We start from the raw sequence: 24160 nt of genomic DNA on the forward strand, positions 1-24160 counted from the left end.
TGCAGAGTAGAGGGGGAGGAGAACCTCTTGACCTACTGGTCACACCCCTTCTAATCTACCCCAGAATGGCACTTGCCTTCCTGGCCACAAGAGCACATTGCTGGCTCATGGTCATCCTTCCATCCACCAGGACCCCCAGGTCCCTTTTGCCTTCATTGCTCTCCAGCAGGTCTGTCCCCAGCCTATACTGGTGCACGGAGTTGTTCCTTCCCAGGTGCAAGGCACTGTACTTGCCCTTGTTGAACTTCATCAAATTTCTCCCTGCCCAACTCTCCAGCCTGTCCAAGTCTTGCTGAATGGCAGCACAACCTTCTGGTGTGTCAGCCACTCCACCCAGCCTAGTCATCAGCAAATTTGTTGACAATGCACTCTGTTCCCTCACTGTCATGTACAAGCCAGTGTTGATTTCATAATAGTGATCAGCTGTGCTGTGCACTCAATGAATGATTAAAACAACCAACATATACTTTAATCTGAGTTATGTATTCCTCAATTATTTTAAGACAAATTCCTGTAAGTACTAAACACCTCATAGTAAAAGATATTGATAGATATATGATTGTTGACATGCAAGTTTTTCTATTGATTAGGAACATTCATGCATAAATAACTCCTTGGATACTAGCAAACCTTATATTTAAGCAATGTCTCACACTAATTTAAGCTCATTGATGAATGTTAGCCTAATGTCTAAGATTACCCCAATGGTATAACATGTCTTTTGTTAAAAGTTTCATTAAATTGAGGTGGGTGGCTCTGCCCCTCACTGGGTACTCTTCCAATTGGACTAGAACAACTAAATTCCATTTTTAACTTCTCTTTTAATTTACTATTTGTTATGTTTTTTAAAGTTGTTTCTCCACATAGACACTTCAACCAACTTTTCAGAAGAGGTCCCTGTACAAGTACTACGCAAAGAATGTCAGAGCTAGTTTGATAAGGCACAGTACTTTGGCTTCATATATAGAAAAATATTGAATATTTGTAACTGTTACAGCATAGTGAAGATGATAAGCACTTTCCTGTTACTGGTGTTGATGTGATTTGTGAAGGAATGTAAGACCTGCATGACAAGATTTGCCTGGGTTTGTTTGTTTGTTTGTTTGTTTGTTCTGTTGGTTTGGTTTTGTTTTGGTGGTTATTTGGTTTTCGGTTTGTAGTGTTTTGAGCCTTAACTGAGACTTAAGAGCTCAGATGGGAGCAAGGCTGAGAATCCCTCCCCTGATCTCCCGTTCTCCCTCCCAACACAGAGGAAAAAAGAAAGGGAAGGAGCAAATTCACCAAGAAATAATTTGGAGTTGGCTTGGAAGTAGAGAGGTAAAGAGTTTTTCTTTAAACAATATATATATATATACATATATATATATATATATATATATATATATCAGATAAGGTTCACCAGGGCAAGGAACAAGGATGGATGGGAGAAAAAAAACCCAAACAAGAATACAAAACCCGTCTCTCTGTAGAGGTGTGGAGGCAGCTGGGAGAAGGATCAGGCCTGACCATGTGGCAGAGGAGCAGGAAAGCAGCTGCAGTAGCTCTGGTCCAGGAAGGCAGGAGCCAAAAAAAGAGAGCTAATGGCTTCAGTGTCCTCCCTTTTATACCCTAGCTGGGCATCTAGGGGGGAGTGGAACAGACTCTGTTTCAGCGGGGGAAAATGCCCTGCAGGGAGGACAAAGCACTCTCAAGCCCTTCCCCCCTTTGTTTTTTCAGGATGGGTGTTAACCCATCACATGGTTTTTGTGGGTTTTTGTTTGTTTGTTTGAGACAGTCAAATAATAGTATTTTAGGTATCTAAATATGAATTGGCAGTCATCTTCATTTTCATCATTTAACAAATTTATAAAATGAAAATATCTTTTCTTAATTTTTCAAGCTTCAATATGTACACAGCAGTCAGTATGTACACAGCAAGAACAGCGAAAGAAGATTTCATAAACTGCATCTGTTATATAATTTGTCTAGAAATTTTCTACCTAACATATTCAGGTGTGTTCTTTTCTAGAAGGATGTATCACAGCAGTAAACATGATAATAAAAATTATTTAATAAAAAGGTAGAAATAGAACAAATGGAGATAGAGACTAATTCTACCATTCCTTAAGATTCTGAGAACTTCACTTCCATGTGGCATTGAATGGAACTCAAATAGATAGCCACAGCATGATATGCAGAGCACATCCATGGGAAGGTTCACCTTCCCTATGCAGTGGCTCCTCATATCTAGCATAACAAACAAACAGGTTTTAACAGGCAGGAATGTTATCTCTTCCTTAATGCTGACCAGAGCAAACCTAGCTGTACATATTTAGAAACTATATCTTGGAACAGTATGTATCCAGGGTATTCTGGCACAGTTGTTTGGATTGTTGGATATATAGGATTATACTGTGATGCTAACATGGATTTCTCAAGCACTAAATACAATCTAAATCAGTGTCTTCCGCAAGGCTCCAAATGCATGTCATCAGTAGACAAAAACTCTTTCCCAAGCATGACTTATGAGTGACTATTTAAAACTAAGGTAGAGATGATGTCTCACACAAAGTATTTAGAACTTCTGTTAAAAACCTGGAATTTCACACTACAGGGATGCACTGACTTCTAAGTGTTCCAAGTATTGTTCATGTCTATACCATTTGTATCACTCCAGGAACTGCAAAAGGTGTCTCAGGTTGCCTAGAAAGATACTTTCATTATAAGAAAGAAAGTGTGGTTACTAAGGGTGAGCCATATTTTTTCAGTTCTGCTTCTTCCTGATGATCTGATAAAAGTACCACATGGCAGAGGAAATTTTGGCACTAGAGTTCAGAGTAAAAGACATCTGCCTTTGACCAGTAGAGCAGTTCTTTATGGAAGCTTATTTGTTTCATAACATGGGAGGTTATTCTGGAAAGTTGTAATGTCAATGTGCAGGATCTTTCTTAGCTCATTCTTACTGGTGAATGATACTGTATGGTGGTTGAGGCTTGCAGTTCATGAAATGAGATGTCATCACTGGTAACTGATAATTGCCATGTCAAAGAAAAAACACACCAACCTGTCTATATTTGTAATCACCTTCATAAATATCCACAAAAAGATAAAAGAGGTTTTCATGATTCTGACAGATTGTGACCTTTCCCACTAATTGTGAGCATACAGGCACAGTCAGATTTTTATTGACAGGCAAAGGCCTAAAAAATTTTCTGGCTTGGCAGAAAAGAAAAAAAATGTGTCTGCACTGTCTGTTCCTGCTCTGCCTACACATGAAATCCTTGACAATGGTAGATCCTTTTCCAGATTGATTTTCCTTAAATCTGTGTAACATTGTATAACTCTGTCCTAAAGGAAAGTAATGTAAAAAAGCTTTACAAAGGTCTACAGATAACAAAAGACAGTAGCAAAGTGCAGAACAGTGGCAAAGGGAAATTAATCAACTAGAAGACAGGGACAGCACACATTATTTGATTACCTGGCTTCTGGGTCTGTACAGATTTTTTGTCAGGGATATACCCTTGAAATTCAAGGAACTGCTCATGATGCATATTGATGCATAACAGTAAGGCAGGAGTTCAGGATGAGTGGCCTCCTGAGCTGGGTGACGGGGTCAGGGAGCAGTGTAATGCCCCAGAAATCCATGAGGAATTAGTTCAGGACCTGCTGAGCCACTTGGACACTCGTAAATCCATGGGACCGGATGGGATCCATCCTAGGGTGCTGAGAGAGCTGGCAGATGAGCTGGCCAAGCCGCTCTCCATTATTTCCCTCCAGTCCTGGCTCACTGGTGAGATCCCAGATGACTGGAAACTGGCCAGTGTGGTCCTCATCCACAAGAAGGGTCGGATGGACAAACCTGGAAACTACAGGCCAGTCAGCCTGGCCTCAGTGCCAGGGAAAATGATGGAGCAGATTATCCTGGCGGCAATAACTGTGCACCTGAAGGATGGCCAAGGGCTCAGGTCCAGCCAACATGGATTTAGGAGGGGCAGGTTCTGCCTCTCCAAACTGATCTCCTTCTGTGATCAGGTGACCCGTCTGGTGGATATGGGGAGGCCTGTAGATGTGGTCTACCTGGACTTCAGCAAGGCCTTTGACACCGTCCCCCACAGCAAACTGCTGGCTAAGCTGTCAGATCATGGCTTGGACCACTACACTCTGTGTTGGGTTAGGAACTGGCTGGAGGGCCGAGCCCAGAGAGTGGTGGTGAAAGGTGCCACATCCAGCTGGCAGCCAGTCATCAGTGGTGTCCCCCAGGGATAAGTGCTGGGCCCCATCCTCTTTAACATCTTCATTGATGATCTGGATGAGGGGATTGAGTCAGTCATCAGCAAATTTGCAGATGGCACCAAGTTAGGAGCAAATGTTAGTCAGTTAGAGGGTGGAAAGTCTCTGCAGAGGGACCTCGACCGACTGCACAGATGGGCGGAGTCCAACGGGATGTCATTCAACAAGTCCAAGTGCCGGATACTGCTCTTTGGCCACGGCAACCCCATGCAAAGCTACAGGCTTCTGTAGTAAATACAACACATGGACACAGGAAGCTGTGATCCGTTTATACCCTTTTGGCAGGGAAGTGGTTTCTCCAAGTCACAAAGAGAGGTATGGGCATGAATGAGGAGTACACAGAAAGATGCCATAGACCTTTCAGTGGAGCTGTTGCAGTGGTTTTAAAGAGGGAATTCCTGCCTCCTCAGAAATTTCTCTCTTTTCATTGTCATGTCCTCTGCCCACACAGTAGTTCTCCTCTAGTGCTATTATGGCCATCACCCTGACTATTCAAGACCAGGCATTGTGACACCTTGTTTGAGAAAATTGACATATTAATATCTATTATCCTGCCCTGCCACATGCATTGTTTTGAGACAATATAGGCTTGGAATATCACAAGACCAACACCCTAAATATTGCATACTGGGAGCAGCAACCAGAAACAGGAAGCCCCTCACATTACAATCTGCACTTCAATCCCCATGATACTTTGCAGCAGCCAGCACTTTATTTTTGAAGCTAGAATGACAGCAGCATGATTTTGAATACACATAGCAGATTCAACTAAACCTGTGGCATTCTCCACCCCCTATTCTATACCATCTACATCCTGCCCAGCAGCAATTAACATCATGAAACATACATCATTCACCTTTCACTGTCTATGCTCTGGAGCTTCATCCTGTGCCAGTATATTCTGGATCTGTCCATGATCAGTTCAAATGGTGGGGCTGTGTTTCCACCCCTGGGGCAGTTGATTCCAGTAACTGCTTCCACCCCTCTAAGTGAAAGCAAGCTGTGGCATGCATTCTGATGCTCAGTTTCCAACACACTGTTGTTGGGATCACCTATCACACCAATAATACAGGTGGATTCCAGCCTACTGTGCGCCTGTATCTACTAGATCTTTATACACTTGTGGTTTCAACTTGCCAAGCCATCAGTTCTGTACAATCCAATAAACCGAATTTAGAATAGAATAAACCTTTATTTAGAATAGAATAAACCAAACCAGGTTGGAAGAGACCTTCAAGATCATCGCGTCCAACCCATCAACCAATCCAAACCACCCAAACAGCTAACCCATGGCACCAAGCACCCCATGAAGTCTCCTCCTGAACACCTCCAATGACGGCAACTCCACCACCTCCCTGGGCAGTCCATTCCAATGGGGAATCACTCTTTCTGTATAGAACTTCTTCCTAATAGCCAACCTGAACCTCCCCTGGCGCAGCCTGAGACTGTGTCCTCTTGTTCTAGTACTGGGTGCCTGGGAGAAGAGACCATCATCCGCCTGTCTACAACCTCCCTTCAGGTAGTTGCAGATAGCGATAAGGTCACCCCTGAGTCTCCTCTTCTCCAGGCTGAGCAACCCCAGCTCCCTCAGTCTTTCCTCATAGGGCTTGTGTTCCAAACCCCTCACCAACTTTGTTGCCCTTCTCTGGACTCGTTCCAGCAAGTCAACATCCTTCCTAAACTGAGGGGCCAAGAACTGGACACAGTACTCAAGGTGTGGCCTAACCAGTGCAGTATACAGGGCCAGAATGACCTCCCTGCTCCTGCTGGCCACACTGTTCTTGATGAAGGCCAGGATGCCATTGGCCCTCTTGGCTGCCTGGGCACACTGCAGGCTCATGTTCAGCCTACCATCAACCAGGTCCCTCTCTGCCTGGCTGCTCTCCAGCCACTCTGACTCCAGCCTGTAGCTCTGCGTGGGGTTGTTGTGGCCGATGTGCAGAACCTGGCACTTGGATGCGTTAAATCTCATGCCGTTGGATTCTGCCCATCTGTCCAGCTTGTCGAGGTCCCTCTGCAAAGCCTCTCTACCCACCAACAGATCAACACCTGCCCTCAGCTTGGTGTCTTCTGCAAATTTACTGATGATGGACTCAATACCCTCATCCAGATCATCAATAAAGATGCTAAAGAGCATGGGGCCCAGCACTGATCCTTGGGGCACACCACTAGTGACTGGCTGCCAGCTGGATGTGGCACCATTCACCACCACTCTCTGGGCACAGCCCTGCAGCCAGTTCCTAACCCAACACAGTGTGTTGTTCATCCATACCACTGCTAAAAGAAACACAGAAACTCAACAAGTAGTTTTCAGCCAAGCTAAATGGCATGTGGAAGAGTTTAGGAAGCATCTACACCATATGTCTCATGGCTCACACATCTGGTTTTACAAAGGATATCAAGCAGGAGGCTTTAGTCTCAGAAATGTAAGAAGCTCCTCCTAGACTACACTGATTCATAGAAGCAAAGTGCAAGAGGGAATCATACAGGCTGATCATCTCTATACTGTAAGCTTCTAGGAATACCTTAGTTCTTACTCAAAATAGAATAATTTGTTAAAATGTGCAATGTCTAAACATTGTAAAAATATATAAGAATGCCGTGATCAAAATTGGCTCTAGCTTTGAGTAAATAAGAATTCATCAGCCAGAAGTAAGAAGTAATTTATTTTCTCTGGAAAATTTTCCGGATAGATATTTGAACATTTATGCCTGTAGTGGATATGCCCTCAGAAATGAGCGGCAGCTGTATCAATGAAAATATAAGTTTATTTATATATATATACAAACTCTGTAATGGGGTATTTACAGTCACCCTTCACAGGTGTCTAGTTTTTTGGCTTTTTATCTGGGCTCTGGCTGCGAGGTATGAAGGGGTTAGAGTCGTTGCTGAGTGAAACAGTTTGAGGACTGCTGCTTCCAGCTTCATTCTTCCCCTTCCGCGGCAGCCACTTTGGTAGTTGTCCTCTTCCTAGCTGCCGGATTTATTTTGTATGCTCAGCACTACTCCTTTTAACAGTCCTGTTGATAATGACGCTATTAAGGATTCAGGTACATTCAAAGACACTGCTAGTCGATGCCATTTCTCTCTGGGTGAAAATGATCTATTAGAAGTACGGTGTTTATCTCTCTGGCGGTCGGAATTTCTCCCTCTGGGACTTCCCAAGTGACTGCGATCTGACTCCAGGCTGCTGCTTGAACCCACAGAAGTCACAGTAGGGGATGTCTTAGTGTGGCGCACTTCCTGCTTTTTCCCCCGCGGTGTCACCGTGTGGTTGCCTTTGAAACCAGTATGGCGTCTGTTGCTGGGAGTCTTGGCCATGAGCATATGATCAGAGTATCTCAAGTCTCGGCCCTGGTGGGATAATGCCATCAGAAGCTCTTCCCAAGTTAATTGGTGTTCCCAGGAATTAGTAGAGGCATTATTCCTTTTGATTACTCCTTCAATTTCCTCCTTTTTGGCATCACATACATTTTTGAGACCCTTTGGCAGACCACGGATTAGAATTTTGAGTTGCACTGGGTTAATTGGGGCATCTAGTGGGGAAGAATATGCCCCACGATCATACATTGCTTGAACACACGCCAGCTTCTTAATCACGGCAGTGAGTTTGGCCGAATTTGTAACCCTCACTTCTGTTGGTTCGTCTCTATCTATAGGATCTAAACTTCCAGCCCAGTGAGTGATACAGGAAGTTAACGAGTGGTATCCCTCTGGACCCATGCCCAAAAATACTTCATGGCCCCATGAACAGCCTTTTGCTTCCTTACGGTCCAAAATAATTGTATCCCCACCCAATTCCATAACGCAATACAAAAAGTCTGTTACTGACTCGTCCGGTTCTCATGCAAACATCTCCTGCAGGTCCCGAAGCTTTGCTCCGCTGTATGGGTGAACAAAGGTAGTTGTTGTCCCTTGGCCACGGCGGCTGTCCATGTATTGCTCTTTAAGAACGGGATGTAAATGCACGGCTTTCCTCTGTATGGGTTCGTCTTCCAAACTGCAATCCATATCATCCCGGTCAGATGGGTTTCTCTCTGTTTGGTAGCTATGGGATTCTTTCCAGGCTTCGCTTCTCGGAGCACTATTGTCAGGCGAATTTAATTCGCACGCTGCTGCTGACGTGCTAGATTGAACGGGTGAATCTGGACTCGCTGTTTACAGTGTTTGGAGTCTCAGCAGGTCCAAGGAGACCGTGGGTCTAAAGTCTTGCACTACGGTCAGATTCGCTACCTTTCTGTCCTTTCCGCGAGACTGCGGTGGGGGTAATTTTTAAAAGGACGGTACGGGAGACCTGGCTCCAGGTGCGACATCGTGGCCGCGGGGCTGCTCAGGGCTAGGCGGTTGGGAGATCCCAGGGAGGCTTGAAACAGAGTCTCTGTCTGATCCCACTAATACTTTCATAGTAGCATTGCTTTCTTTAACTTGCAATGTTAACAAGTTATGAAGTTTATCATTTTGTGCCTCAGACTTTACTAACTCTCTTTCCAGGGAGTTATTTTTTCCCTCAAGTTTTTTAATCTTTTCCACTAATGCTGTAAATTCATCTTGTGCTCGCATTATGCAAGCCCCAATCGCAGTAACTCTCTCCTCGGTTATTGTGGTTGGGTCAGCGCATAGCTCGATCATGTATTCGGATAATTTCATAGTGATTTGGTCTGGATTTGTCAGATTTTCTATAGCCCATTGCATATCAGATCATTTATCATGTATCTCATTCTGTAGAGATAGTCACTTATCAGATAACCCTGCTCACTGCGCCATTCAAGTAGTGGAGATGCCTTCATAAATGAGCAGCAGATGTATCAGTGAAAATATAAGTTTATTTATATATATATATATATACAAACTGTAATGGGGTATTTACAGTCACCCTTCACAGGTATCAATATTTGGTTAGTGGAACTATCTTTGCAGAATGTTATGTATGGGCACTTAAATCAAAATGATTCACAGAACTTATAATCAAAACTGAGTCAGAGAATGGCAGGGGAGGGGTTGGTCAGTGACCGACAACCCTCCACCCAAAGCAATTTCAATGCTACCCTAACTGAAGCTTTATAAAGAAGGGCTTGGCTTACTCACAAGCTGAGAACTTCATGAAGTCTTTCCTTAATAATGTTTATAGTCCAGAGAACGTGGCACGGATGTGCCGTAATAAGGAGACAGGAAATGGTGCCGGCCGTGTGGCTGCACCGTGTGGCTCTGCTGTTCTCTCCCAGGATACAAAAGGTTCCTTGCTCGGAAGCGGGCAGTGGCAGGTCAGCAAAGCTGGTTCACACAGTCTACCAGGTTTTCTCCTACAACAATGGATCACGCAGCAGTTGATCCCACGGAGTGCTGTCCACGACACCGCACGCAGCTGGGTGGTGGTGGCAAAGGACCACAAGGCCTCTTGAAGCACTGGCATGCATGCACGCGCACACACAGGCTCCAACAACAAGGTGGGGGGGGGCTCATTTACCAAATGACCCCTATTTACCATTTGCCCCAGTGAATATTGTTCCAATAAACATATGTTGCCAACGCAAAGATTAACCAATGAACTAACACCTACCAAATATGGCCTAAGTGTATGCTATACCCAGGGAAACAAACATATAGCCTGCCTGCCTCTTGTGTACTACAGGGGTGAGACCACGCCCAGGTAGACTGTTTACCTGGACTCAGTGGTGCCAGGATCCCCCCCTGCTGCCTCCAGAAAGGAGGGGGAACAAAGGAGGGTTAACACACAGAGAAATATATCCTACACAAATGTTTGGGGCACAATCCTGACCATAAGCATCCTTCACTACAATGCTCATGCCAATTTAACAAAAAAAGTCAAAGGATTAGATATAAGCTAGAAAAACAATGTTCATTAATGATGTTCTCAGACAAAAAATTTACCTTGTTTTACATTTTTGTCCTGAGGAAATACTGTTTCCATCATCTGTGAATGTGAGTTGTATAACACAGTATAGAAAGCTTTGGTGCTGCTGTCAAGTTTGATGAGGAAGAATTAGAGATTTCACCTTCAAAGCCAAGAAGGAGATGAATAGGTAGTGATAGCCTCATCCTAAGAGGCCTGACAGAAGTTATTAGCATTCACCCCACAGTTCTCATTTTCACACTAGCAGGGTGAGTGAGCCTCTAACACTCATATAAAAAGTTATCAATGTAGTCTCCATGTGTAGGCTTTACCTGCAGCACGTTTTTGTTATGTGCTATCATTATGGTGGCTCTTATGTGAATTCCAATAAAATGTGTCATAAATAATAAATTGGGGTGAGAATGGATGGATCTGCTCCCTCTATATGCTACAGTAATACATATCTGACAAATTAGGTAATTTGATACTACTTTTTCACAATTCTACATCACAATTCTCTATGAATATTGCAAGGAAATTCATGAGGATGCACATTTTTGAGGCTAACTCTCAGCAGTCATTCATTCTAAATCATCAGAAAACTTTATAATCATTATAAATACATTAATTGGTTAGCGTGGCCTTCTTTTGTGATGAGAGTCTTACACAGCATTTTATTTGGTAAGATAGAAATCCAGAAAGATGAATCAAAGATCCACAGAATAAGGTTAAACTAGTGACAAGATCTCAATCCCAGTGCCATTCTATCTGGTCCTTTTTTCTTTTTCTTAGCATCAGGCATATGTAATGAGAAACAAGCAAAAAATCCAAAGCAAAACCAAACCTAACCAAACCCAAAACTGCAAACAACAAAACCAACAACAACAAAGCAGCAGCACAAAACAGTACAGGGTTTGATTTTATTTTGTCTAGCACAATAACTGTACTTCTCATACTACAATTATTTTGAAGTTTACTTCATCAAAAGTTTGGTGCACCATAGCTTTTGCATACGTGGGATACTGTCAAAACCTGATTGACAAAAAGATGCTGCCCTTGAAGCCCTGTTTGACCCTAGTGCAATGATGGCTGTTCAACAAGCAGTGTGGGGTCAGTGGTAGTGGAAAGATGAAATGCAAGAAGTCATACTCTAGTAAGAGTTTTCTTTCAAATGACTTAACCAACCTGTCTCTGTGTCTTACTGACTTTTCAGAAGAGGATGTTTCTGTATGATTTTACTTTTAATATTTTCTTTCTATGTGGGTTTCTCTGAAGCCCAATACTGAGTACTAACAAGATATTACTGGGATCCAGACAGCTGATACCTAATCTTCAAGTAGTTACACCAGAAGACATACACTGGACTTACTAGAACTTCAGGCACTGCTGAGCAACTTGAACAACTTTCTCTAGAAAGAATACCTTACTGTTATTTTGCATATATATTTCTGCCAAATTTTTGGATCTGCTCATACAAGTTTCAGCAAAGACATCTCAAAATCAGTCAGCTTCAAGGACATTGTCTTTTAGTTTTTCTCTGCTAATTTGTGAGATGTATTTAATTATAAGAAAGCCGATGTAAGCTACAGTGGTTAATGACATATCAACAGAACTTCCTATGTCTTTATCAAAAAATGCTATGTTGATAAAAGACATTTTCAATCATCAATAAACTCCAAGTTTCCTTATTTCAGGATTTTAAAAAATTATTTATTTATTTTCATCATGGAATTTTCAACTAAAAAATAAAATTAAGTCATCTAATTGCCAGACATATGGACCCACTGCCAGTGAGGCAGAGCCTTACTAAAACTAACTAGTTAAAATAACATAGGTGGCTATCCCCTGTCAACCTAATAGAAAAGTTATGTGTTGAGGCTGAGAATAAGGTGACAAGCAGACCATTTTTTCTTGTTTCTCCTGCCCCCCACCCCCCCTTTTTTTTTTTTTTTTTGCACTAATAGTTTCTCATATATATTAAAAAAAAAAAAAAAAAGAAATTATGTAGTTGGAGATCACTTTGTTTCTTTCATTTTGGGGGGGGGTTAAAATATTTTTCCACACTATTCCTTCCTGAACATGATGGAAGATCTAAAACTGTGAGTTTGCTAGTGACTTGAGGGAATATGAGGTCACAGTGTAAATCAGAAACCCATAATCTCAGTCATATAAACTATGACTAAAGACATTGTCAAAGAGATTAAGGCCTCCATGTCTGAATTGAAAAAGGGGAGTGATGCCTCCTTTTCCCCTTCTCCTTCAGAATGGGTCCATGTTTCAGCAATCAGGAATAGGCATCCTCCTAGGAGATCACCCCAAGCTAATCAGGGCATGTCAAGGGGATCTCTGTGGAGGATTCTCTGTGACCATGGAGAGAATATGGACACCTGGCATGGCTAACCCAACTCTGCCCTCTGGGCCAGAGTCCAGGAACTGCAAGGTGGCCACAACGGGGATAACTCATCCAGAAGGGCTGCCCCAGTTTCCCAGAGTGGTCCCTCTCACTCAAGAGACCCTTCTCCTAGTAACACAGGACCCTGTGACAAGTGTGAGCATCACTGACAGCATTAGGAGTGTCGTGCCTCCAGCCAGGTGGAGGCCAGGGACAAAAGAGTGTACTGGTATGTCTATGTGAAATGGCCTGGCACTTCTGAAGCCCTGAAGTACCAAGCTCTGGTGGATACAGGGGCCCAATGCACCCTGATACCATTGAGGTACAAAGGGGCTGAGCCCATAAGCATTCAGGGAGTTATGGGGGGCTCACAAGATTTGACTGTACTGCAGGCTGAGATAAGCCTGACAGGGAGTGAATGGGGAAAGCACACCATAGTGACTGGTCCAGATGCACCTTGCATTCTTGGCATTGACTTTCTGCAGGATGGATGCTTCAAGGACCCTAGGGGGCACAAGTGGGCGTTTGGGGTAGTAGCTGTAGAGGCTGCAGGCAAAGAACAGCTGTCTACCATGCCTGAGCTGTCAGATGACTCCTCCATAGTTGGCAGCCACAAGGTACAGGATTCGAAGTTACCTATTGCCTCTTGCATAGTACATCACAGGCAATACAGGACCAACTGAGACTCTCTGCACCCATACACAAATTGATTCGACGACTGGAGAGCCAGAAATTAACCACCGCACACAAGCACCAATCCAGAGGATTTCTGTATCATCTCACCTGCACCTGTTCCTGATGCTCCACAGCAAAACACTGTTCCTCTTTCCCTACAACAGCAGACTGTTCCTGATTTCCCCTTCAAATACAAATATGGTTTCCTGGTTCCTGATTCTTCTCCACATCCCTGCCCAGTGCAAACATCACCTGCATCAACCAACACCAGAGAGAGGGACCTGCCTGAGAGAGAGACAGCTTGGATAAAGAATGACTTGCATCAAGAACTCTAATACCACATTTCATGACTGATTAAAGGGACTGTGACAGAAAACTGGAAGTGGAATAGAAGGGTGAACAAATGCTGTAGTTTGAGCCTTAACTGGAGTTTAAGAGCTCAGATGGTAGCAAAACCTGAGAATTCCTCCCCCATACCCCTCCTTTTTCCCTGATAAGAATAAAGGAGAGAAAGAAAAAAAAACGGGGTAGGGGAAAAGAGAAGGAGGTAAATCTACCAAAAACCAAACTGGAATTAGTTTGAAAGCAGGAGAAGTAAATTTTTTAACAAAATATATATATAGTAGTAACAGGGAGAATTTACAAGGGTAAGGAATAAGGATGAATTAGAAAATGTACAAAACCAAATTTGGATGGCCTTATATCTCTCTCAATGTATGTGGATTTTAGTTCTTTAGAGAAGCATGGATGTGGCAGGGAGAAGATCAGGCCCAACCATGTAGCAGAACCAGGAGGCTAGCAGCGGCTGTGGCAAGGCAGGAGCAAAGAGAGCAAATGGTGGCAGCATCTTCCTTCTTATAGGCTTGCTGGACAGGAAGGGGGAATGGAATAGACCACCTTTGACCCGGGGGACCCCTCCTCCTGGGAGAGGGAAAAGAAGTCCCTCTCTGTTCACCTGGATCAGCTTTCTTTTGTCCCTGGGGAAGCAGGGTTCTTGCAGCCCTCCCTCAGGATGGGTGTAACCCAGCACACAGGTTTAATGTACATCTCTCCACAATGCATTCACAGCAATAGCTACCACTAGACTGGCACATGAATTACTTAGCAATTCTTACAGTTTTGTAAAAAATTAGGCTGCCCACTGCACTGAAATTTCCCACTAGTATCCTAGAATTACCCACTCAGTGGATTTTCCACACAGATTTATTAATGAAAGATACCTGGCATCACAAAAAGCCTAAGGTATTAGAAGAGAAGTCAACATGAATTTCTGCTTTCACCTAACTTTTAGCTTCATTGCTGTCTGTGGATCCTTATTCTTGTCAGCAACTTAAGATACTTAAGTACAGTTCCACCTCATTTTTTCACACAATGTCAGACAATTTCCCTTTACTGAAAATTATTTGTCATTAACATTTCCTCCAACACTTGAAGAGCTAATGAGAAAAAAATAAAAATCTGTTAAGTAATACATTAAAGTAACCACATGGTTTACAGATTGTTGCAGTTAAAGCTTTTCTCGGAATCCAAAAGCCCAAACGGAAAAGATTTAGGTTGCCTTCCCTGCCCCTTTTTTCCCAGTTGGGTAAAAGCAAATTAGGCAGGAGGAAGGAGAGCTAAAATCATAAAATAAACAATCTGGAATCAATTTGGAAGTAAAAAAGGTAAATTTAACAAATATATATGGCAGGGAAAGTTACAACAGTATAAAGAAAAGGGTAAATAGAAAAATATACAAAACCAGGCCCACCTGGCATTGGATTCCCTTGATGTAAATGTGGATGCAGTCCTTAGAAGTATGGATGAAGCATGGAGACAAGCCACATGGTAACTCAGGAAGCAGGGGCAGCAAAAGTGTCTGTCAGGCAGGCAAGGCAGGAGCAAGAGAGAGAACCAAGAAGATGGCTCCCCTTAAACAGACTTGATGGACATGAAGGGGGAGTGGAGCAGGCCTTGACCCAGGGTACCCCTGCCCCTGGGAGGGGGAAACAAGTCTCTCAGCCCACCTGTGTCAGGTTTCTTTGTTGATCTGGGGGCTGGGTTCTTTTCAGCTCCTCCAGGGAATGTTGTAACCTGGCACACAGGTCTTGTCTTTTTATGAAATTCAGATTTCCTCGCAACACAGAGTGCAACAGATGCAGTCTTCCAACTGTTTACTACTTGAAGCAAAATATTTTATTATTTTTAATGTGAGAACAACCCATTTTTATTCACTTACTCATTCACCCAATTTCATATGGATAACAACACACAGAGTAGAGTAAAAAGGAAAACAATCCAATTTTTTTCTTGTCTATAGAGAGAATGTATAATGTTTTGGATGACTGTTGGCACAGAACTGTGTGTGCATCAGGAGAATGGATAGGATTTTCACACTCTCTGCAAGAAGGCTGGAAGCCTGGGGACCTGGGTAAAATACTGATAGAAAAGCACACAGTACCTAGGAAATAAATGAGATGTACGGAAGCAGGAGGTTGTAAGTCTATATGAGGTCTTGTATCCATGCATCATTTCACTTAGAGATGTGATGTGGTAGCTTGCATAAACAGAGAGCAATAGCTGGTTACAGAATCTCAAGGAAATATTATGTAAGTTGAGGACTGGAAGTGTACTAAACACAAGATGAAGCTAAGATTCATGGAGATCTGTTATGTAATGGCCAACAGTCCTTTAGACAGTTTATTTGTCAGGATCAGCTAAGAAACCAGCAAAGCAAGAATGAGGTGTGGGGGATTGTGGTGGTGAGAGAAAGTTCAGTTCTCCCCACACACGCAAAGAAACCATGGCTAACTCAGTCAGAGAAGCAAAAATGGATTAAAGCTATATTTACAAGCAGGATGAGATGCAGATGAGTATATATACAATATACAATATTTACAATATATACAGAAATATACAGCAAAGAACGTAACACAGAAAACCTTCCCTCCTCCCGTGAGGAGGGTCCCCCCAGAAATACCCCCTTCTCTCCCTTCCTCCTTTTTTTTCCCAAAACGGGTAGAGAGAGAGAAGTAATTATTAAGGAGGAAATTCTGTCAGTTAAAAGCGTGTGCTAAGCAAAAAATTAGTTTCTTATCTCATTAACTCAATTAGCTCAAGGTCAACTCCATGCAGCACAGAGTAAAGACAGCAGCTTCTCATGCAGACTGGAACAGAGAGAACTGAACTTACTGAGATTCAAACTGAACTAAAATTTAAACTTGCATTCTACCAATCTACCAATTAAATTTGTTTAGAATATCTTTCTTTTCCTTTTCACACCAAAACATTCAGCCAGAGTGTTCCAGTAACTGTCCCTTTCTTAAAGGAGGAGCCTAAAACTGTCACAGGGAGTCATGCATAATAGCCATCTGCTACATACAGTCCAATCAAGAGGAAGAAGTAAACAAGGCCTTTTAAAAGCAACGTGTTAGTCAATACCACTAGTTTGAAAGCAGATGATGGCCAGAATATTAAGGTCCTGTGAAAAGTGAGGAAAATAACTAGCAGTCCCAAATCCTTATCTTTCAGGAGGCCTCAGCTTGTTCAAGAAATGTATGAGCCTATGCATCAGAGTCCTAAGTACATTAACATGTTTTCCCTGTCAATCTCACTTGGAGTCTGGATGCATGCTCAAGATAGTTCTGTGACAGACCAGCTGAAAGTCAAGGGATCACCACAGTTTGGAAAGAGCTGAGGCAGAAATGTCTGGGGGATAGCCCATGAGGTGATACATCCTACTTTTCTTTGTAGCTATGTTTAAGTTAGGTCCAAATGTTTGTTTCTTCCCTAAGCTGCATTTCAGGTACACAATGTCCCACCAAGTCCCTTACTAATCTTTATCTCATCCTGTTTACTTAATTCCTTATCTGGATCTCATACTTCCTTTGTCAATACAACCTTGACAGGTGATCTTTTAGGTTGGACTTGATAATCTCAAAGGTCTTTTCCAACCTGGTTAATTCTGTATTCTGTATCTCTGGGCTCTGGTCTTGACACCTTGCTTTGGTGATTGCTGGGCAATAGTAGAGTCCTGAACCTGTCCCAGCCCCACTAGGGAGTTGTGGGAGGGTTCCCTGTCAGTGATGTCACTACTCCGACAACACAGTGGATGCCTTCACTCCCAACTCATCTTCCCCTATGAGGCAGCCCCTCTAAACAGCTGAAGTAACTGACTGTGGGTAAGAAGAGAACAGGTTTTTTGTTTACTTTGATTTTAGCTATGCCCAGATATTGAATCTTGTCCCAGCATGTGGACAAGTTTCCCCCTCCTTCAGGAGGAAGACGAAAGCCAAGGCATTAGCCAGGCCAGCACACACCCAGCGCATACAGTGCTTGTGCAAACACCAAGTATGGGCATAATTCTAGCTTCATGCTTTCTATAGGCTGAAGCCAGTTGCTTACAAGAGTGCCCATTGGTCAAACCCAACCTCGACGACTCTGTAAGTATCACCCTAGTTGGTAAATAAGTTGCCCCCTCTTTCACTTTGTCTCTCTACTTGCTTGAGAGGACAACGCTATAGTCTTTGCCATTGCAGACCTCAGAATCATCTCCAGAGCGAGGACCTTCGCTGAGCCTAAGAAGCCCAACGTTGTCACAGCCAGTTGCACCGATTGGGAGAGCCCACCGTGCCTTCCGTGGACTGGACCAACCCCCAAGGGTAAGATCTGCCCAGTTGCCAGGGAGGAGAGACTTGACCGAGATCGAGTCCACACATCTGCCTAGTCCCTGCTATCGCGAGAGAGGACCCACTATCTCAGGAGAGGAGCCCTGTAAACCTCAGGGAGACCTAGAGCACTGTGCAATCTGGGACCGCTCTGAGAGTTCCGCTGTCCCTTTAAGCTGAGTAAATGGAAAGCTGCTGCTCAACGCAGCCACATTCTTCCCTGAGGCTGTTTACATCAGCCCCAAGACTTACCGTAGCCAGACCAATCCCACAGCCCTTCCTGCTGCTGTGCCTGATCGGAAACCTCTGACCCCACCTATTGGCAACCATCACCCCGCCCTGACGTGCGAGCCGACTCTGAGGGCCGACCCCACAGGCTGACCCCGACCAGGACCGATCCCTATTGTCTGGAGGGAATCGACCGAGTCCTGAAGGGAACCTGCTTACAGGCTAAGCCCAGGTTCCATTATTTCTTCTCCACTGCTGTGGAGAGAGGAGACAGCTACCCAGTGCCACCATCCAGATCGACTAGGAACCAGTCCAGCAACAGTAGTCTGCTGGAACCCAACCTTGCCACAAACAACAGCTACAGAGTTATCTCCCATGTGCTTTCCATCCACTAACTTTCAGTTCAAAGTATCTGCATCTAGCAGTGTAATCTCTGATGCACATTAACATTGTAATAGCTCTGTATATAGCCAGAAGCTGCCTGTGCCCTGTCTAGTCGCCGTCTAGTGGCCAAGCAGCAGAACTGCACCATTTGTTATGTAACTATAGAAATAATTCTGTAGATAGTTCAATTGAGTTCTAATTACAACACTAAGCCACTTATGGAATGCATTTCACAAACATGCACTAGAACATGTATATAAGTTCATCAGTTAATAATAATTCTGATAATTAATAAAAATGATATTTCATATTAATAAATGTAATAACCTCTTCATCACATCTACCATAACATCCTTGTTGTGAAGTTGAAGGAATATGGACTGATTGAATAGAAAACTGACTCAATCGTGAGGTTGAAAAGTTAGAAGGTCAACAATGAAAAGCCCAGACAGACATTTCTTTTAAGAACTGATCCTTAAATAAAAATAAAGTAATAATAATATCTAAAGGTATCAAAAGTGATCAGGGTGATGGACCAGAATGCACTCTGTACAAGCTGGAGGTAAAACATAAGGGGATATGCTGAGGACAGGATTCACATTCAGCAATGCTTTCATGGCCTGTAGAAATGGACTTACAAATTCTTCATGAAGCTCAGCAAAGATTAATTCAAAGTTGCACATGAGACATCAGAAACTATGCTTCAGTGTAAGGTAGACACTGCCTGGATTAGAATGCTCTATAGAAAGGGATCTGGGATTCCCAGGAAACAGCTTGTTGAAATGAGTCAACAATGGTAAAGGCTAACAGCATACCAGTTTGTACATTAGGCTGCAAGAGTGAAGCCACATATTGAGAAAAATTATTATCCCCTTGTTCTCAGCACTATTAGGGCTGCACCAGGAATGCCAGGCTCCTGTGGTTTTGAGTCCACAGTACTAAAGAAATTTTGAGAAATAGCCTGGCAGAGAACCACTAGGGTGATTGTGAGACTGAATCCTATGATGTACATCAGATGAAAGATTAGGATTTGTCTAGGCAAAAGAGAATGCCCCAGAGATGTCTAAGTGTAGTTTTCCACTGCCCTCCAAGGATTTTATATAGAGGAGTCTTCTGAGAAATGTTCTTTCTGGCAGAAAGAGCAAGAGATGAGATCCATGTTGCAAAAAATGGAAATTAATATTGGACATAGTAAAGAGAACCACTGTTCCCAGCAATCATGGTTAAGCATTGGATGTGTTGCAATTTGAGCTGGGTGCCCCCTGCTGTGTCTACTTCCTGTGTCCAGAAGTCCAGCCCAGAGGGCTGGACACAGGAAATAAGGTATTTCTTACAATAATTCTTTGTACCACTATTAAATCCAGTGCAGGGTCTGGCACTTCCTCTTTCTTCCTTCTCCCTCACCCGGTAACTGGGGGAGATGTCTCCCGGCCACGGGCCTGGCTAGGCCCAAGGCCATGGGGGGATGGGCAGTCTCAGATCTGGCCAGCTGAGACTAGCCTAGCAGTGGTGGGGGGGAAGAAGGAGCCCTGGGGGTCTTGGGTGTACCCTCAGGTGGGGATGGGATGTTCCTGGGTCTGGTTTGGGATCTTTCTTTGTCACTGCGTTTCTGGCTTTCTGTAAACATTCACTGCTTTCTATTTAAACTTTCAATCACTTTTGCAATCCGTTTGTCTGAGTTGTTATTTCTGCCCGTGGTGGGGAGGGGGTCTGCCTCAACTCATTACAGGATGTTAACACTTGGAACTTTTCAGAACTAAGCAAGGTCTGGATTGAACTTTGAAGTCCTGTTTTGAACAGAACTTGGACTAGATGATGTCCAGAAACATTCTCCAGCCCATATTTTCCTTTGATCATATGATCAAGGCCAGATTGTCTTAACCGTAAGTATTCTTACTAATTGTAAGAATTCCCCAGAGCTAATAAATTTGATAGAATCCAGACCTCTTCAAATAAGTGATATAAGTGCTTGGATGAGTGCTATGAATATGACAGCTTCAGTCTGACAGTACCCTGTAGAAGGGAGATACATTTTTGTATTTACTTTTCTAAATATGTATCTTAGTTGCACAATTCACTGAGTTTGATTCACTAGGAACACTGTTTCTCTAAGCATTAGTAAGTAATACAACAGAATACTTTTTACAATTTCTGCACTAGAAAAGCATGTTATAGAATAGAATAGAATAGAATAGAATAGAATAGAATAGAATAGAATAGAATAGAATAGAATAGAATAGACCAGGTTGGAAGAGACCCTCAAGATCATCGTGTCCAACCTATCATCCAACATCACCTAATTAACTAAACCATGCAACCAAGCACCTCACTAAGTCTCCTCCTGAACACCTCCAGTGATGGCAACTGCACCATCTCCTCGGGCAGCCCATTCCAATGGGCAATCACTCTCTCTGTGTAGAACTTCCTCCTAAACTCCAGCCTAAACCTCCCCTGGTGCAACTTGAGACTGTGCCCTCTTGTTCTGGTGCTGGTTGACTGGGAGAAGAGACCAACCTCTGCCTGTCTACAACCTCCCTTAAGGTAGTCATAGAGAGCAATAAGGTCACTCCTGAGTCTCCTCTTCAGACTAAGCAACCGCATATCCCTCAGACTCTCCTCATAGGGCTTGTGTTCCAAAACCCTCACCAACCTTGTTGCCCTTCTCTGGACATGCTCCAGCAAGTCAACATCCTTCCTAAACTGAGGGGCCCAGAACTGGGCACAGTACTCAAGGAGCGGCCTAACCAGTGCAGTGCAGTGGACAGGGGCAGAATGACCTCCCTGCTGGCCACACTCTACCCTCCTGGCCACCTGGGCACACTGCAGGCTCATGTTCAGCCTACTAAAGACCAGTACCCACAGGTCCCTCTCTGCCTGGCCGCTCTCCAGCCACTCTGACCCCAACCTGTAGCTCTGCATAGGGTTGTTGTGGCCAATGTGCAGAACCTGGCACTTGGATGTGTTGAATCTCATGACGTTGGATTCTGCCCATCTGTCCAGCCTGTTGAGGTCCATCTGCAGAGCCTCTCTACCCTCCAGCAGATCAACACCTGCCCCCAGCTTGGTGTCATCTGCAAATTTACTGATGATAGATTCAATCCCCTCATCCAGATCATCAATAAAGATGTTAAAGAGCATGGAGCCCAGCATTGATCCTTGGGGCACACCACTAGTGACTGGCTGCCAGCTGGATGTGGCACCATTCACCTCCACTCTCTGGGCTCGTCCCTCCAGCCAGTTCCTAACCCAACGCAGTGTGCTCCCATCCAAGCCATGGCCTGACAGCTTGGCCAGGAGTTTGCTGTGGGGGGACAGTGTCAAAGGCCTTGCTGAGGTCCAGGTAGACTACAGCCACAGGCCTCCCCACATCCACCGGGTGCGTCAAGACAAAGTAAGGTGAAAGATGAGGAAAACAGAGGAGAGAAAAAAGAAGTGGTATCCATTTCAAAAAACTTTTAAAAAGTGCTTTCAAGTTGCTTCTGGCTAAATTAACAGCTAGAAATCTAGTATATCAGATCATCTGTAATTTTAACCCAGAAGTGGTTTTCAAAATCTGACTAGACACCTTGATCTTTAGCTGCCTACATGCCTTTAACACAGCACTCTAAGCCTCCATTAATGGCTCCTTTCTGTTTCCTATTTCACAACCACATTGAATAAGTGTATGGAGGATTTGAAGCAGTCTGATACCCTGGTAATGAGGGAAGGAAAAGCATAGAAATATCACAAATGGACAGACTAAAGTAAGTATTCTTAACTGCTTAAATGAAACTTCTTGCTTTAGACCACCAGCAGCTGTATTCCATCAGGGCTGTCAGAAGGACCAATAGATTTTTTGACCTTCTGGTGTATTCTGAGTGCAGTTACTACCCAACTAATAGTGATGAATGATAGTTTAATTTGAAGTAGAAAGTTTTGTGTGAATGTTATAGCCCAAAGGAATTAGTTGTCCAGGATTTGTCTTATAAAAAGACTTATCTTATTTAGCTTCTACATATTTCCTAAAGGGTTTAATTATGCTCCATTACTACATAAAATATATCAAAATATATTAAGATATATCAAACAGGAGCTCTTGAAGGCACAGGAACTGGCAGTTCCCATGTGCCAAAAGATGAGCCGGTGGGAAAGGAGACCAGCATGGATGACCAAGAAGCCCCTGAAGGAATTAAGGTTAAAAAAGAGGGTGTATTGCCTGTGGAAAGCAGGGGAGGCAACTAATGATATGCTTAAGGATGTTGTTAGATTATGTAGGAAAAAAATTAGAGAGGCAAAGGCCAAGTTAGAACTTAAGCTGGCAACCTCTGTGAAAGATAATAAAACACATTTTTTACAAATATATTAAAACTAAAAGAGGGGCAAGAAGAACCTCCACTCCTTATTGGACCTGGAGGGGAGCACTGTAACTAAAGATGAGGAAAAGGCTGAGGTCCTGAACACATTCTATGCCTCAATTTTCAACAGCAAGGCAGAAGGAGTTCAGGATGAGTGGCCTCCTGAGCTGGGTCATGGAGTCAGGGAGCAGTGTATTGCCCCAGAAATACATGAGGAATTAACTCGGGACCTGCTGAGACACTTGGATACTCACACGTCCATGGGACGGGATGGGATCCATCCTAGGGTGCTGAGAGACCTGGCAGATGAGCTGGCCAAGCCGTTCTCCAACATTTTCCTCCAGTCCTGGCTCACCGGTGAGGTCCCAGATGACTGGAAACTGGCCAATGTGATCCCCATCCACAAGAAGGGTCAGATGGAGGAACCTGGAAACTATAGGCCAGTCAGCCTGACCTCAGTGCCAGGGAAAATGATGGAGCCGATTATCTTGGTGGCAATAACTGCGCACCTGAAGGATGGCCAAGGGCTCAGGTCCTGCCAACATGGATTTAGGAGGGGCAGGTCTTGCCACTCCAACCTGATGTCTTTCTCAGATCAGGTCACCCATCTGGTGGATGTGGGGAGGCCTGTGGATGTAGTCTACCTGGACTTCAGCAAGGCTTTTGACACCATCCCCCACAGCAAACTGCTGGCTAAGCTGTCACCTTGTGGCTTGGACAGCAACACTCTATGTTAGGTTAGGAACTGGCTGGAGGGCCAAGCCCAGAGAGTGGTGGTGAAAGGTGCCACATCCAGCTGGAGGCCAGTCACCAGTGGCACCCCCTAGGGATCAGTGCTGGGCCCCATCCTTTTTAATATCTTCATTGATGATTTGGATGAAGGGATTGAGTCAGTCATCAGCAAGTTTGCAGATGACACCAAGTGGGGAGCAGTTGTTGATCTGTTGGAGGACAGAAGGGCTCTGCAGAGGGACCTTGACCGATTGAACAGATGGGCAGAGACCAATATGATGCCATTCAACAAATCCAAGTGCCAGGTACTGCACTTTGGCCACAACAACACCATGCAGAGCTACAGGCCTGGGTTGGAGTGGCTGGAGAGCTGCCAAACAGAGAGGGACCTGGGATGCTGATTGACAGCTGCCTAAACATGAGCCAGCAGTGTGCTCAGGTGGCCAAGAAGGCCAATGGCATCCTGGCCTGCATCAAGAATAGTGTGGCCAGCAGGAGCAGGGAAGTCATTGTGCCCCTGTACTCTGCCTTGGTTAGGCCACACCTTGAGTACTGTGTCCAGTTCTTGGCCCCTCAGCTTAGGAAGAACATTGAGGCACTTGAACATGTCCAGAGAAGGGCAATGAAGCTGGTGAGGGGTTTGGAGCAC

Source organism: Melanerpes formicivorus, unplaced genomic scaffold (assembly GCF_026170545.1).
Source record: "Melanerpes formicivorus ecotype bairdi unplaced genomic scaffold, bMelFor1.0.p_v2 SCAF_1, whole genome shotgun sequence".
Lineage (NCBI taxonomy): Eukaryota > Metazoa > Chordata > Aves > Piciformes > Picidae > Melanerpes > Melanerpes formicivorus.